The sequence below is a fragment of the Octodon degus genome, unplaced genomic scaffold (assembly GCF_000260255.1).
Source record: "Octodon degus isolate 3935 unplaced genomic scaffold, OctDeg1.0 scaffold00007, whole genome shotgun sequence".
NCBI classification, from domain to species: Eukaryota; Metazoa; Chordata; class Mammalia; order Rodentia; family Octodontidae; genus Octodon; species Octodon degus.
In genome coordinates, this window is record NW_004524583.1 from 7,371,285 (window position 1) to 7,389,676 (window position 18,392).

Sequence of the window (18,392 nt, forward strand, 5' to 3'; positions counted from 1 at the left end):
TATTTCTGGGACAGATCCTCCTACATCTGTGTGTCCTGCTCTCTGTGTTATTCTCTTTCAGACTATGGCTATTTGCTCTACTGTAATTACAGTGTGTGTTTAGATACACCAGCATCATGTGGGCAAAGGGACTCTCCTTGCACTACCTCAAGTGACAATTTTCAGCCAGGTTCCTTATTACTTAGACAATGGAAAGTTGACCTGCTGAGAATTGAAGAAATCTCTCTCTCTTGGAGGCACTAGAGGACACAGATTTTTAAAAACTTTTGTCTGCAGAAAATAAAGCCAACATCTATCTTTTCCTAAAACTAGCATACTAAACAAAATGGTCATATTATAACACATTCAGTTGAAAAAGGGAACCAGCGTACATAATCACTTTGTAGAAACCAATGTAATTTCATGGCAGGTTATTAGACATGACTGATGGGATAAGGGACAAGATTGGAATCTCTGTAATTCCCATTAATTTTTTTTTCTGGAGCCAATTCTAATCTCTCTCTATCAAAAAAGAGTATCATATTTTGGTATTTGCACATTTTATTTCACATAGTTTGATTTTTATCCCAAATTCTTCCAAGTTATAATAAAACATATACATTTGGGCTTGATGATATTTGTGACATTGCTTAAAGACATTAACTACGCATTTCTATGTTACTAGAGAGTACTATTTTAAGGATACTTCAGCTTTCAGGGTTCTTTCAAATATATTTTACCAGAGTCCTATCACTATACTATAAGTGCATTAATTTTATTTAAAAGATAAGAAATACAGAGCCTCAAAAGGCTTAACTGACTTCTCAGAGGTTCCTGCACCATAGTAGATGATAAAGATAGGGCTAAAACACAAGTGACATGCCTATGGTATGGCATTCTTTCTATTTAAACTCCCAGGAGGAATCCTATCCAATCTATTGGATACATCTAAAGAAGAATCTTCAGTATCAAAGTCATTTTAATTTTAGTGTGTGATAAGATATTAAAATTCCCCAATCACTTTTTAAAATATGTAGGTCACTCTGGTCCATTTCACTAATTTAGGTAAACATGAAAGGATTAAATGTAAATTTCCACTTGCACATTGACTTAACAAATGTCATATAATATCCCAAGGAGTTCCCATTGTCTTAAAATAAACACCCATTCTAATTTGAAGCTTCACTTCAAGGCATTCTAGTCCTTAGAGGAAGAGACGTTTTCTTACCAGGAGAAGGAAGAAGCACACATTCACTGCCATTTGGGTGAAGGTTTTTGCCTTGAAAATGTAAGCCCAAATCTCTGAAATGCTAAGAACTGCCTGATCTCTAAATTTCATGTACTTCTTTTGCGGTCCATGATTACATTTACAACTGTGGCCACAGTCAGGTTGCTGAAGATGATATAGAATGATTGGAATTGTTAAAGGAGAAAGAAAGCATGAGGAGCATGCCACAAGCAGAAAGTTTGTGTAGATTTTTAAAAATTACTCGTGTCTACAATAATATTTCCAAACTGGTTTAAATGGCTTGGGCTGATTAACTCCTGACCCCTTCCAGTTAACAAATGGAAATCAAATCCAGCTCAGTAACACCTTTTCTTGAATTGCTTCCAAATTTACTCTGCAAAGAATAGTTCAAAAATGGTTTTCACGACTCTTTTTGAGGAGACATATTTCATTCATCCAGCATCCTGTAGGCATTCTTTGAGAATGAAATAAGCCTTAGATCTTGGTCTCACTGATGACCCAATCTAAGGTAAGAGCCAGAGGTTTGCAAAATTGTTGTACATACAATAACAACCACCATGATTATTGAGTCTTTGACCTATGAGATCCATAGGACTCTTGCAGCTCATCCACAAGGCAGTGGCTATTGTGATCCCAACTAACAGATGTAGAAAGAAAGGCTTGGGTGGCATGCCGGGGGAGACACAGCTGTGAAGTCTCGGCCCTGCTCTCATTCACAGGCTTTGTGGTTGGCTTTGTTGAACTTGCACCCATTACGCACAGTGGGGAAGGAATGGAAAGTGTGTCAGTCTTCCACTCAGTACATGTGATAATCGCCTACCATGCTAACAGAAAGGCCTGTGCCATAGTGTGGAGAGCTGGGGGCTCCGGGTGGAGAATTAACCTGGAGACAGCACTGAGCTGAGAGCCCTGTGCCTCTCTGTCACTGCGCTCCACAAAACACAGGCCAGTGAAGTCACATGAAACAAGCACTGCCTTAGTTTGCTGAGGGAAGCAGGAGGAGATTTACACTCAGCAGGAGACCTCGTAGGCCAGGGCTGCTGAAGCTGAGCTGGGCTAGATGGACTCAGACCTCACCTGCAAATGGTAGCAGTGAAATATAAAATATGTCTTCAGAAAAGAGCCATTTAGAAGAAACACCCAGCAAATGTTAGTGAACCAGACACTCCTTAAACTCTCCACGAGGCATCTTAACCAAAGTCTTAAACCCAGTGGAGAAAGAGAGGTCAGGGCCTTTCTAGATAAAGATAAGAAAATCCAACCAACTTACAGTAATAATAACAATAGCAGAAGCAAAGATTTATTGAGGGCTTATCTTATGTTATTTATTATATCGAGAACTTAGAAGAATTATTTTAATCATCTTAACAATTCTATTACAGGGGCTGGTGAGATGGCTCAGTGGTCTAAAGCACCTACTTAGAACAAGCTAAGTTTAGCAAAGCACAGGGACCGCGGTTCAATCCTCCAGCACCACATGCCAGCCAGCCCCGCCCCCTGGTGGGCTGAGCTGGCCACACACACACTAAATAAATAAATAAATAAATAATTATAAATAAAAAAAAATTCTATTACATAGAACTATTAGTCTCATTTTATAGGTAAGGAAATAGGCTCAATAAGATTTAATAATTTGCCAAAGATAACATTTTCTTAGGTGAGCACTTACATCCAGGCTCTGAAGTCTACTATTACAAAGCTCTCAGGCCTTAAATAGTTTCAAAAGTGCAAAGCCAGAGAGAAATGTTTATGTTCTAAAAGTTGTAACCCTTTGTTAAGTCACATGGCCACAAGCCCCGCTTCACACACTAAGAGTTTGGGAATTCATCTTCATCTCTGCTGGGATGAGATGGTTCGCTTTGAATAATTTTGCATATTTAAATCAAATTTAGCTTATTTTCTTCTATATGTTGTAGTTCAAAAAAAAAAAAAAAAACGAAGTCTGGGATCCAAAGGCAAAGTTTTAAAGTAGACTTAAGTTATAGATTAAGAAAGAAAGAACAGGAGAAGAGAAAACTCAGTCTCAAATCTGAATAAATGCCCAGCGGCTCCTTTTCTCTTCCCCTGTTGCCCTTGCCCTTTGGATGTTCCTCACAACTGCAAACTTCATGACAGAGCATGGCTTTCCTTCCCAGCTGTCTCCTCTCCCACCTGACTGTTCTCTGCAGACAGCACACAGTGGACAGGAAGCCCTCTGAGGGGAGATCACTCATATTCTCCTATTCACTCATATTCTCCTATTCTCATCTCAACTCTCTAAAAATATGTTAAATGATTGCATGAGACAATTCAAATGGAAATGTAGAGCAGGGGTTGGGGGAAGAGAGTGACAGTTGCTTGTTTATTTTTAAAAATTCCTCTAAGGAACATCTGCCAGAAAAGTGCTTCAGGTAAAAGACAATCAGATGTGGTTCTTTATCTAAGAGTACTTGCAAGATAATGAAATAAAGACACTGACCTGATTTGAACAGCATTGAAGACAAATCTACCAAGTGTCAATTCCGAGCTGTTACATTAAAAAGGAAAGGGAGGGGAAAACTCTTATTCAAGTATCATAATATTGATGACAATTCTGGGAAAGACATGAATACTAAGAGGAAGCAAATCTATAAGAAGTTAAATTTATCTAGATGGATTAAATGGGGTAATAAAATGAAGCGTGTGTTCCAGCCAACTTCATTGTGAGATGATAAAGCGTGGCGCTTATTCAGGCAGTAGCTAAGGGGTGGCTGGCGGAAGCCATCCTCCTGTATGATTTATTGCTCAGAGGGTCCCTGTGTAAACTTTGCAAAATCATCTTGTAGCCAGGATGGAGGAGCCGTGGGCATTGTAGATCTGCAAGGCTGAACAATACAGACTCTTTTCTGGCTCTGGCTGCAGAACAAGGAAAAAGCAAAAAGGAGAAGAAAATGTGATGTTTCTTGGAATTGACAAGCTATGGGGGAAGAAATTGCCAATTCTGTTTCATATATGAAAAGAAATGAATAAAAGGCTTTTTAGAGACAAATATTGAGTTTATCCCTTTGGGACACATGATGGATTTATATTACAATTATGTCCTTTGTCCAAGAGTGGGAAGAGGCTGAGTAAATTTTGAAAATTTGCATGTCTGCTTCAGCAAAAAGAGGACAGCTAAAAATGGGCAGTTGGATGACCAGAGCCAATGAAAGGCACAGAAGTGATATACTCTAAGTCTACATAGCAAACTTTCACAGCGCAGCCCTATTTTTTTTTTTTTTTTTCTTTTGATGCACCAGTTAGATTCACCCCAGCATGTCCATTTTCTTCAGTCTGTCCAGGTTCAGTTTTGAAGCAGAGAATAGGGGATAGGTGTTTAATTATAGCAGAAATGGAAAAATGAAAGACTTCTAAATCCATAGAACTCAGAGTGTGAAATTATAAAACATGTCCCAGCAATACCCAACAGGACCATTACTCATATACCTTCACCAACCCACTCACACACATTTTGCCTCCACGTATCTGTATAATTTGGTAGAATTCCTGGTTCAAATTCTGAGTATTCTGTCTTCCACTTATATGAATTAGAAAAGCTAACCATAAAGTTGGCTTCTCACTTCTTCATTTGAATGTAGAGCTATTATGTTTACTTGATTTCATTTTTTTGGTTAGGTGAGAAACATATGTGATTTAATAATACTCAGCAGTTGAAAATCATGTGCAAGAGAAAACAATTCTACGCTTCTGTTTTGTCTTCTAGTTCCTCATTCCCTTCATAATTCTTTTGTAAAAATTTCAGCAACTGTCACCAATATCTCACGTACCTTTTCAAAACTATTCTGTACTAACAAAAGTTAGCATCAGAGAACATCCCAAGCTTACTATAGGGATGTTCTCTGATTAACCTGCATTCATTCATTGAAATCCCATAATAATTCAAGGAGCAGGAGTCCACCATGCAGTTTTGCAGAGGAGGAAACCAAAAGGCCCAGAGAATTCAATGGTTAAATATAGTGAAGCCAAGTTTATAAACCAGTAATTAGGTCTAACTACTTCTAAATGAATACCAGAGGCGAAAGAGTACTACTTATCCATTAAAATAATTCAGAAGGTTTTTAGAGGATGAAAGATTTAAAATGTGTCTGGCACATTAAAGTGAAGAGCGAACCCAAGATCACCATGTGCAAAACATGGGCCAAACACCCATTTTTCTATCTGATGCTTTTATGATTTTCCTAACAGTTCAGATAATGCTACATCATTTTTGATTACATTAAATATTTCAGAATCCATGAAAAGTTATTTTGTTTGTATCATTTGTGTATATTTGTTTTTCTGGATTTTGTGAATTTCCTTAGAACAACTGGCAGGACAAAAACTTTTGAATGGTAAGGAAATTCCTTGTAGTTGAGAAGGATGAATTATACATAGACTGCAGGGTACAAGGAAGGGAAAACAATTTTCCATTTTCTAGGGGTACTGACAGGGCAGCTGGGTCCCACCTTCTTTAGAGAAAAAAGAAGCATAAAAGACCAAGTCTGGAAGGCGGCTAGAATCAGCGCTCTATAGCTGAAGGGCAAAGGCTGGTGGGGCCGGCTCTTCTGATGGTAATAAAGGATTCATGCACTTTTAGAGATCATAGAGTTCAGTGTCACGCAAAGTGTTTCAAGGAATGCTGGCCTTTAGAGATGTGATGTCCCAAAGGCATTTCATGTACAAATAAACTTGAGAAGTACCATAATCACACTCTTGGAAATAGACAAAACATAGTATTGTATTAAGAATTCTGAGGGTTTTCGTTGTAAAAGCAAAAATGAACAGGGGTGGGGGAGATAGCTCAGCAGAATAAGTGTCTGCCTGGCAAGTGCAAGGTTCTGAGTTCAATTCCCGGTACTGCTAAAAATAAAAATAAAAAAAAGAAGAAACTTACAATTTTGTCATTGGTTGAAAAGTTCCCCTCACTATGCCTTTTTACTATGTCATTTCTACCTAGAAGTAACCAAACATGCATGATTGAACCTTCTGAAACATAAGTCAAAATAAACTATTCCTCCTTTAAATAAAAAACATAAATTTCTTTCTTTTTTTCCCTCCAATCTTGAAACTTTTCTGAGATGATTTTATTTATTTATTTATTTACTTACTTACTTACTTACTTACTTATTTTTGCAGTGCCAGGGACTCAACTCAGCACCCTGTGTTTGCCAGGCAGGCGCTTATTTTACTGAACTATCTCCCTGGCCCTCTGCGATGATTTTATTAGACAACATTTTCCTTTAGAAACACTTGCTAACATCTGACAGAAACTTACCATAAATTCGGAAACATTAACGTAGCTGAGAGTCCACAACTAGCATGCCCTGTGGACATCCACGTACCCCTCACCACCCACCTCTATGTCCACAGAGATAGCTACCCTTCTCCCCACTTTTCAAATATCTGCCTATTGAAGTTGGCATGTGGTCCACATGGCCACACGTTGTGCTGGAGGTGGACTTTTTTTCCAGTGGAACCAGGGATTGAACTCAGGCCCTTATGCTTGCCAGGCAAGCCCTTATTCTACCGAGCTGTCTCCCCAGCCCCTGGAGGTGGACTTCTGAAGGCAAACGTGTCATGGAGACACTATACTGAGCAGCACATTCATTCACAGACAACTTGTTATCTGAGTGAGCTTCTAGAAGATAGGGCCTGTTAAAAGATGTGGTAACTGGGGCTGGCCAGATAGCTCAGAGGATTAAAGTGCCTGCTTAGGCAGTTGCAGGGACCAGGGTTCAATCCCCAGTGTGCTGTGTCGGCCCCACCCCTGGGGTGCACTGAGTGGCAGTTGAGACTGGGCGTGGAGGCCAGCACTATAATCCCAGCACTTGGGAGGCTGAAAACAGGAAGATCACTACGAGTCCGATCTGTGTAGTGAGACCCTGTAGACCCTGTCCTGAATACATTAAAGAAAAAAACACGGTGCCTGAGTGGAGGAGCCAGAAAGGTGTACTTTTGCCCCTGGCTCCTTCTTTCTCTGCCCTTTCGCCATCTCATTTCTGCCTGAAGTAACCAACCATGAACAGGGTGTAGGCCCTGAAACAGAAGTCAAAAATAAACCCTCCTCCTTTCAAATGCCAAAATAAACCTCTCTTCCAAGTTTTGTCTTAGTGATGGGAAAGTGATTCACACATTTTACAAATAAAGGCATTTGGTTAGCAACTGTAAAGTATGTGCTACAGAAAGGCGGGATAGAGCTGGAGAAAGAGGCCAAGGAACCAATTCAATTCTACCAATCTACTCTGCTGTGCTGTCTCGCATGTCCACAAATTCTGAGTCTTCTCATTTGATTCAAGAAGATGGTTATGGCCAGAGCTGACACCAGAGGCACTTGAAAGACAAGAGTCTACGTAGCTACTCCTGCTTCTGTAATGCTGGAACACAGCCAGAGGGCTGATGGCTGTGCTCGCAGCCAGCGTAACAGGAATCTTCATTCCACCACTGTTTTTCACCGAACAGAAAGTACTGTCATAAAGAATGAACATATTTCCCACAATCCACCGCGCTCTTCACTTTCGACTTGGGCTGGGTAGAATGGCTCCCGCAAAGAAGGCTGGCGAGAAGAAGAAGGGCCGGTTTGCCATCAATGAAGTGGTGACCCGAGAATACACAATCAACATTCACAAGCATATCCATGGAGTGGGCTTCAAGAAGCGCACTCCTCAGGCACTTTAGGAGATCCGGAAGTTTGCCATGAAGGAGATGCAGACTCCAGAGGTGCGCATCGACACCAGGCTCAGCAAAGCTGTCTGGCCCAAAGAAATAAGGAATGTTCCATGTCGCATCCAGGTGCAGTTGTCCAGGAAACAGAATGAGGATGAAGATTCAACAAATAAGCTGTATGCCTTGGCAACCTACGTCCCTGTTACCACGTTCAAAAATCTCCAGGGAGTGAATGTGGACGAGAACTAACTTGGAAATAAAGTTACAGAACTACCAAAAGAGAGACAGACTGACAGACAGAGACAGAGACAGAGACAGAGACAGAGACAGAGACAGAGACAGAGAGACAGAGAGACAGAGAGAGACCATATTTCTAAGAATCCAGCAAATCATTCTCAAGGCTTCAGGGTACTCAACTCAGAGAGGATTTTTGGAAAAGAAAATATTGTCAGGGATATAGAAATCTTTTTTCCTGAAAGGAAAAGAAGACTTCTTTTTAAAGAAGAAAGAAAAGGAATAGCTAAATTTTATGGAGACCTGCAAAGTTAGTTAGCACTGGAAATAAATAAAGTGGCATAAACATATGACTTTGTCCTAGACATGGAACATTGAGCAGAAAAAATAATGCACCTTTGAAAATACTTCAGCCTTCATGATCAGCCTCAGAAAAAGGTCAAAATGTTTGATGCCTTAAAATGTTAGAAATGTGGGCTTCAGGATCCTTTCATGTATCCATTTATTCATTCTCTTACTCAGCTTGTTTTTTAGGTTGTTAATGGCCCCATTCTTCAAAATCAAGATGTGCAAATTTTAATTATTATCTCTCCATTCAACAAAATGAATGAATAATAACTGCTGTAAACTTAGTACATTTATTGTCTTTGCTAGGTACGAGGAAATAGAGATGAATCAGACAAACCTCACAGTGGATACAGGAAACTAACAGGTCAGTGTAGTGTGGCTCACAAGAGAACACCATATAAAGAACTAGGAGAGGGAAGCTAAATAGCTCAGCGGATTAAAGCACCTGCAAGCAGACACAGGGGACAGGAGTTCAATCCCTGGGCCTGCCATGGCGGCCCCACCCTTGGGATGTGCTGAGATGGTGATTGAGACTGGGCATGCTGGCACGCGCCTATAATCCCAGCACTTGGAAGGCTGTAAACAGGTGGATCACTATGAGTCTGATCTATGCAGTGAGACCCTGAACACCCTGTAGACTCTTCCCTAAAATACACACACACACACACACACAAAAAGAACTAGGAACTTTACAGAGGAAAGACACTTCCAGCTCTTCTGCCTGCACTATGGATCCTTACAACTCACATTTTCTTCTTCTATCCATGGAATACTGACATCTGAACAAGAAATCTACTGTCTTCCCTAGCACTCTGTTAATCAGGCACCCAGCAGGAGGCACCAGATGGCGGTCACCCCTGATGACTGGGTTCGGATGCAGGCAGCTTTCAGAATGTTTCCGTGTGCACCCCAGCCCACATCAGCGTGAGTGTGAGGAGGTAGAAAATTGCACATGTCCCGTGTGCCTGAACCAACAACCTTTTCTTAGGGAATATTTCAGCCACTTGATCCTTGGGATGAACAAAAGAAAAGAAAGAAAAGAAAGAGTAGATCTTCGCATGTCAAATTACAGAGATTAGATGGATACATTACCAAAATGGCAGCAGCGCATCATGGAGCTGAAAATGGTCATCAGCCTCAGCCTCTGACAAATGCATAATCTCCTGTGATTGATGCTGAGGCTTTCTATAAAAGTGCTTATAAAATACAATTGGTCATAGGCATCTTTGGAAAGTATTAGTAAGAGGTCAAAGTACTAATTTACCATTTCAAACTGCACACTCTCAAAAACTCCTATCACACAGCACCTGTTACCTCATTCCTCAATGAAAATTCCCTTAAAAAAATTACCCCCCATGTGCTTTGACATTCTAGAAATTTCAGAGGCTCCAGTCATTCTCAGCAGTGCCCTTTCTCAATTTTCTTCTTATTGCAATTGCTTATACAATGAAAAGTTAAATTGTAAGTTCCATACAAAATTAATACTCAGGAAATTACACCATAACTGGGGGTTTTAGAATATACTTTTAAATTTTATTTATTTGTTTGTTTATTTATTTATTTGGTACAGGATCTCACTACACAGCACAAATTCGTAGTGATCCTCCAGTCTCAACCTCCCCAGTGCTGGGATCAAAGACATGTGGCACCATGTGTGGGGCCACCATGGCATGTGGTACTCGGGATCAAACCTGGGTCCCTGTGCTTGCCAGGCAGGCACTTAGACCTCCAAGCTGTCTCCCCAGCCCCAGGTCTTAGAATACTGCACAAAACTTGATTTTTTTAATGTGTGTTTTATCTGTCCTTCAGTAAGTGTCATGTTTCAGAAAGCATCTGCTAAATGTGTACACTATCTCTGTAATTCTTATCATCATGCTGACCACAGTCAGTGCCTAATAAACTCTCAGCTGTCAGCCAATGGAGTACTCAAATGTCTTTCACTTAGCAGTTTTATATAATGAAAGAATTTACATAATGAAAGCTCAGTCCTAGAGATTTAAAGTAAGTAGAACTAAAAGGTGGAATCTGAATGGTACTGATCCACAAGAAGTATATGCTAGATTAATAGTATCATATAGCATCAACATCTTTGCTACTTTGGTATAAATCTGGCAACAGTACACTGAGAGTGAAACACTTCACATCCATATATATTCATCATAATCACACATATTGCAAATGGAAATATGAAGTTTCCAAAACTATAGGTACAAAGAGAGAGAGAGAGAGAGAGAGAGAGAGAGAGAGAGAGAGAGAGAGAGAGAGAGAGAGAGAGAGAGAGAGAAAGAGAGAGAGAGAGATTGACCTAATGTATGGGATATGAATCATATTAACTAAATTTTTAAAAATAGTTTTTAAAATTTGAAGCTTTAGGGCTGGCCAAATAGCTCAGCAGATTAAAGTGCCTGCAAGAAGTTGCAGGGGCCAGTGGTTCGATTCACCAGGCCTTCTGTGCTGGCTCTGTCCCTGGGGTGCACTGGGATGGCAATTGAAACTGGTTGTGGAGATGCATGCCTACAATCCCACCTCTTGGGAGGCAGATCACTATGAGTCCGATCTAGTAGTGAGATCCTGAATACCCTGTAGAACCTTCCCTAAAAAAAAATTCAAAAAAATAAATAAATAAAAAGAAAATTTGAAGCTTTGTTTTCAAAACCTCAATTTTGTATTGATGTGGCTGCACCTGCAGCCTCACCAACAGTATCATGAAACCCAAGAACAAGTCTCCCCTCAAAGGGAGCAGTTTGAATGAACGCAATGAGCCTATTTCCTTTTTCTCTCCTGTGTTTCTAGAGAAACAGAGGTGCAGCGAGCTTTACAGTCAATTAACTGGAGGTTGAAGACTTTAAAAGAAAAAGATTCTACATTTCCACATGAATTAGTCCAGTTTTACCAATAAAACATTTATTTATTTGTTAGTCACCTGGTATAGATGGGAAAATAATAGGTTAAGGACTGACACTGTAGGAAAAAGTTTTAAACATCTCACACACAAATATCTAATTAATTAACTCACTAATTTTTAGATTTCTTCTTTTATCAGTGCTCTCATGTTTTGAAACAGTGACTTGGTTGGGCAGTAAAAATAGTTCTAAGACTTCTCTTTGCCTTTCAGATCAAATTTCACCTCATAACCAAGAAACAGATTTCTAAAACTCATTACATTTTTGACATGGTGATGAGAAACAAGGACATACAAATCATCTATTCAAGAGAGTTCTGTGCCCAAGGAAGACTGGGAAGTAGACTGCTAAGGGATTTGGATTTATTGGTAAAATGGGACAAAGTGAAAGTAATCTAATCTTAATGTATAAGCAGTATTTCTCTCCAGAGAAAGCGATTCCTAAGAACAACAACTACCTAAACAACTAAAGAGAAACATGAGCTGTGAGGAAGGATTCCGGGCCTACTGACGTGGGACAAGCACAGGGCCTGCTGAGGAGATAGATGCTGATTCTTCCAGAAGCTGCTGGGTCCTCCTAACTCTCAGGTCTCAAATGTTAAAGCAAGGGTGCATGGGAGATACCATGAAGAGACCTCCTGATGAGCAAATGAATACCCAGAGTGCATTCCTCTTCTTTTCTATGGCATTTTATTGGAGTGTTGAAAGAATGGATTTATTTCACAGTCATTTTTCTCCAAATTTTGGAATATAAGGACTAAAGAAAAGGAGTTTGTGTTTTGAAGAACACTGAAAGAATATGTACTTGGAGGGAGTATGTTTCTGTTCCCACCTCTTGACTGATCTGCACACAAATGATTAAACTCTGGACCACCACACAGGTAAAATGAACTCTCATCCTGCTTGAATCTGAGAGGACTCCTGGGTGTCTCATGGCGCCGTCTCTGCTGTGCTGCCCTATGTGTGGTACAACATAAGCACTCAATAAATACTTCAGAAATGGATAATGATTCTTTGGTTCTGATAAAATTCACCCAGAATATTTTGAGTGTTACAAATATCACACAGGGAAACTATTTCCAACATAATTCAAACAAGAAAATTACCTTCCTTTCACAACATGGTATTAAATGAGATTGAAATCAAACTTATTTAAACACTCCCTAAAGTGAACTGACCCATAGATCAGTAAGATGCGGAGTTAGTCTGCTATAGATAGTCAGAATGATAGATCAGATGATAAATATATCATGGGGGAAATTTTCTTGTTGTCAGAAGTCTGATACATGACAGGTTTTATTCCACATACTCAAAGTATTCCTGCCCCTGAAGGCTCAGAGAGATGAATGAGTTAGAATTAATCTGAAAAACTATAGATAGTAAGCTCATGGGACCAATCCATTTATGTATTTATTACTTTTATTTTCTAGAACCACTACTGCCTAAAATAAATCTTACAGAATAAATGCTGCATTTTGAGGGTATCCTGGTGAGAGCAATATAAAAATAATTTAGGACCAACCATGTAATTATGTGCATTTATTTCAACCTTCCATTACTAGAGATAACAAGATGAATAGTAAAACGTGAACTTTAACAATCCTATAATTATAGCCACTGAACCATGCATTATTGAAAGAATTGTGCAAAATCCAGATGCAAAAGAATCAACTTGGTAAACAGAAATGAAACAGTGAAACAATCAAGTGATGAAGATCTAATGTAGAAAGCTAAATCACTCCTTGAAATCCTTTATTGCCATGTTTTCATTTCTTTAACAAATACTAAGTTTATTTTTATTATTTTGCCACACTTCTTACAAGTACATATTGTTCAGCAGCTATAACCAGCCCAGTTAAATATTCTAGGATGGTTGCTCATTCTGTTTCCTTTTTGTCTCCCAGAACATAATTAGAATTGATAGAGTGTTTTCCATGAGCATTTTGTGCATAATGAGAGGAGTAATATATACTTCACTGTTACATCTTGAACTCTAAGAATTTGTGCTTTTGCTTACAAAGCACAAGCCCTCAAAAGAACAACTGCACACAGGATAATCAAGGTATTTCTCCATATGAGGGTGGGTATGCCACACCAGAATTTATCAAGAGCACCTCTTCCTCAGTAGATCACTTAAACATTCTGAGAATAATCTGAGGCCAATAAGAAGTGTCAAATTCACAGAAATTTCTTTTTTTTCCAGGGAGGGGTTCACAGGGTGTTCAGGGTCTCACCACTAGATCAGACTCAGTGATCCACTTGTTTAAAGCCTCCCAAGACCTGGGATTACAGGCATGTGCCACCACGCCCAGTCTCAATTGCCATCTCAGTGTATCCTGGGCGTGGGGCCGGCACAGCAGGCCCAGGGATTGAGCCCCAGCTCCTGTGTATGCTTGCAGGTGCTTTAGTCCACTGAGCAATTTGGCCGGCGCTAAATTCATAGAATTAAGGAAGATAGTTTCTTCATTTAAAACCAAGAAATCTCAAGATCTCTTTTGTTATTTCTGACATACCATGTTATTCAATATATACAATATTTTTCTAGAATTGAGTCATAGACAATGTTCAGTTGTGTCTGCTAATGAAGGTTACTGCACGATAAAAACAAAAAATAGTGAGAATAGTCTATCTTACTTAAGTGCTTTTTGTCAGGAGTTTCTTGGGGGTAGATAAGTGGAGGAAGTACATGATGATTTCATAATAATTACCTTTGTAGAAGGTAATTTCACTTTAACAGTGAAGTTATTCACATATCCACTTGTAGAGTATTAGCAGGGTAAAAAAAAAAAAACACATCATACAGTGGATAAAATGGACACCCAAAAAAGCATAACCTCTGCGTGTTTTACAAAATTCTAATGTGCATTCAGGCTCTTTCTGCTGTGGTTTTAATTTGCTTGCAGTTGTCTCATGGGACATTATTATAAAATGTAATAAATTAAGAAGATACATGCCTCTCCTCGGGGAAAAGTTCTTGTGAGATGGAATCTGGCTTTAGAAAGTAGGTTTACTCTATCAGAGGGAAAAGCAGGAATGATGAGAAAGTGAGTCAGAGAGAACTCCCCGCATACGGAGAAAACCATGGAATAAAGACCCTGCAGGCCCAATACCACCCTTCTAAAGCATCTGAGAGAATGTTTCCAAAGGCTTTCTGACTATCCTCAAAATCTAAGCATGCCCCACTTCAGTACGGTGTGTTTCAATCTCATTTAGTCCATTTCCTTCACTTCCACAATTACAATGAGCTAATATTCTCTTTTTTAGTGGGTGTGCCTTATGCGTGTAGAAATCATTTTTATTAAATGTACACATGTATGTACATATTTTGTGATACTGGTAAAATGTCCATTTATATTAACATATCAGTTGTTCAACAAACTAAATAAAGCAAAAAATATCAGTTAAAATGGTATTCAGCAGACTGATTCTAAAGGATCAGTCATTTTGTTTGACTTTATTTATTTGAAAGTCTTTACTTATAAACATTCCATTTAAAGTTCAATATAATTTGATGTCTTGTCATTTCAAGCAGAATGAAATATAGATTTATGAGAAAGATGTCAGCATTATGTGCTTCATGATTTATTTGTCCTCAGAATGAATGAGCAATATCACTACTATTATGATGGTTAAGATTTTCCCACAAACTAGTACTTTCTTGGCTAAGCAAATGGTCCACATAGATCACTGGTAGATCTTCTGCCATCCAAAGATAATTAACAATGCCTACAGATTGAAAGGAGTGTTTTACCATTTGTATGTAAACCTTGATAAAGCCATGTGAGTTTCCTTCCAGATTGTGTTTATCTTAAATATAGGAAGTGATTTAAATACGGTTGTTTTACCATTTCTCAAAAATATGCATTTTATTTGGATTGGACCTAGCAGATATGAAACTGATTTGTTACTCATTTAAATTATAAACAATTGAACATATTAGTATGATCAGTTTTCCTTCGAAAAATACACTTCTGGGGCTGGAAGATAGCTTGGCTGTATAAGTGCCTGCCTAGCAAGTGGAAGGACACCCGTACCACATGCTGTACCAGTCCTAGAACCTTCCAGCAAAAAAAAAAAAAAAAAGAAAAAAAGAAAGAAAAGAAAAGCTTCTATCTTGAGAGATCCTCCCATAAAGCCATTCATTGTGCTGGAGAACTTAGATAGAATCACCCAATCTGTCACCTCTACTCTCCGTGAGCTCTTATTCTACATTTTAAGATTTCATGTTGTATTTAAGTAACTTATTTCTTACACACATACAGAACGTGAAAAATATGGGCAATACTAGCTCCCTAATGGATGGTTTATGTAGCCACTGGCTCTGTATTTTGGGAGCAGATAGCAAAAACTGCCTGATTTGGCATACTGTTTTCATACGGCTTGATGTTAGAAAAACATTTATTTAAGGTTCTCACACAACATGTGAGCAGTAACTCTCAGCCTTATTCGTTGAAACTATTTCTACTTCCCTGAATGACTTTAGGAAGTTATTTAAGTTCTCAAAATCTTCCATTTGTAGTCTACAAAACAGAAGGCTACCTTTTTTGCAAGATTGTTCTAAGCATTAAAGCCAATACATAGAGAGCATCCATGCACAGCATGGAACATTTTAGGCTTTTAATATGTTAGCTATTTTATTAGTAGCAATTTATACCTATGAATAAATTAAGTCATCTTGTGTGAATTTTTTTTAGTGGAAAGAGAAAGAAAATATGTGAGAAAAGCGTTCATTTATGTTCCTTGTGGAAATTACAGGTAGCCTCAAGCTGACATTCATGGTGAAGGGATGGATTTTGGATTTAAATATCTCAGCACCATCTCTGGGCAACTTAACGTTACATATATCTCAAGTTTTGGTTTCCTATGAAACAAAAATTATAACAGCTACCTCATTCTAACATGCAATAACGCACTTAATGAGTTAAAGACAGCAACTCAAGTGACATGATTGCACAGTGTCTGGCTCATCATAACTCAACAAAATGGAACTAGTCTTTTCAACCAACTAATACAGCTAGAAGTGATAAAAATTCCAAGGAGGACAGCAGAGAGAGTCTTCTTACTTCACCTTTGTTTTATCTTCCTGATGAATTCCAAATTGGGCATAATAACTACACATACATAAGTGAAGGCCAATAAGATGAAGAAACTTTATGAATGACACAAACATTTTAGCTCAGTATGTAAAACATAGACTGAAGACTGAAAAGGAGGAAGGGCAGCAGACTGGCGCATGAGCTGACAGCATGCAATATCATTGTCTCTTGACTGGAAGTCTCTGGGCTGTATTATTAGCCATGTCCCTTATCTTTCAGAGTAGTCATGTCTTAATGAATGTTTTTGTCTGAGTCAAACCTCCACATTTTTTTAAATGCCTGAGAAACAAAATGGGAAATAAAGACTATCAAGCAAACATCAGGTTAAAATGAGAAACATCAGAAATAATTAGAAAAAAAAATCAATTATGGGATAGCATCTCTCTATATTTTACTATGAGCCAGAAGCTCTGGCTCAGTTCATGAGGCTATCATGGGCATCAAAAGAAGAAATGGGCCTAAAAAGCTACAGGACTAATAAGGGATTAAGAAAACTGTGTGATACCAATGTTCAATCTTGTGTCAATGTAACATCGTAGCATAAGCCAGGGGTGATGGCTATTACAAGTCCTACTGTTCTTTATAAAAATCTTTTAACCTAACTTTGTGAATTTCTGTGCTATAACACTTTATATTAATATCGATTATTTGATAAACTCTAAAGGTATGCATAAATGAGTTGACTTAGGCAAAAAAGTGACCCATTCATTCAATGGCCAAGCCAGAAATGGAATTTTTATAACTTTAGATGAATAATCCCTTCCTCTGCAAGGCTTCTCTCAACTGATCCACCAGAAGAGCCCTTCTCTCATTCCCATTAAATGTCTTTATGAGATCTTTTTGTCTTCCTTTTTACTGGAACTGTTTCACAGTGTTACCATCTCACTCTGCCCACTGGCTTATCAATGCTTTGCCTTTCTGCGTGCTTCAAGACACTTTTCTTTAAGTACTGAGTTCCCAAGCAGCACTCATAATAAAAGGCTTGTTATACACCATAGATACTCTGTGGGCTTTGCCAAGTTCTTCATGACATTAAAGTCAATATCTGTCATCTTTCCTATAAAATTACCCAATGAGTACTTGTCATTCCTCCTGGATATTACAAAACAGAATGGACTAAAGGATCCATTGACTGATGTAGTTCCAAAGTCTCAGTTAGAGAAGTACTCATTCTCTACAAGCTAAGTTCTTACTGCTGGTTGATCCTTTCTGTCTGGCTTTTCCGTTTTATCCACCTTTGCTTATGTTCTTTGCCTATTTCTAAAACTTCCGAGAGGATCACGGGAGCTCAACATCACATTGTATCACCTTTGAAATACCATTTTTAAATAACTCTACTCACTTGTGTCATGTTCTTTTACTTCTATATCTCATTATTGTGCTTTTCCAACTTCATATAGTATCCCATGTTAAAAGTTATTTTTCACATCTATTGGTTTTGAGTATGACTGTATAAAATGTTTCCTACAGGGAGTTGGGTGGTGTGTCCTTTTGATATTATTTTGTCATCCTCAGAAATGGAATCCCCAAAATTTTTTTTCCATAATTTTATTGAGAGACAAATAGCAATGAGACAGTTTCAAATCAAATTGGTAGGTCAGTTTCAATAATTAACACATTGAATACTCTCTTTCTAGTGGTTATTTGCTGTACAAGATGCAGACATGATATCCTATTTACAAACACCATTAGAAACAATCCCTCTATTCATTAAGAGAATGTAACTAGGTATCTATCCTAACCATTTTGAATACACAGATACAAAATGGACATTCATCTGTACCCCCTTTTTTGTTCAGTTCCATCATTTGAATATTATAGGTGTGTTAACTCAGCAAAACATTCTAAAAGAGTCCAGTAGTCCATAGTAGTATTGGGTCTTCTGCTTGACTGGCAATGTCAGAAATTGTTGACCTGAGTCCCC

The 18,392-nt window shown here is 38.5% G+C and overlaps 1 protein-coding gene and 1 pseudogene across 6 annotated transcripts in view; one reads left to right on the plus strand and one right to left on the minus strand.

Annotated features, from left to right (window-relative positions):
* Nucleotides 1–18,392, minus strand: part of Nrxn3 (neurexin 3) — a 1,645,001-nt gene that overhangs the window by 491,747 nt on the left and 1,134,862 nt on the right. The window lies entirely within an intron of this gene.
* Nucleotides 7,733–8,137, plus strand: LOC105743628 (annotated as a pseudogene).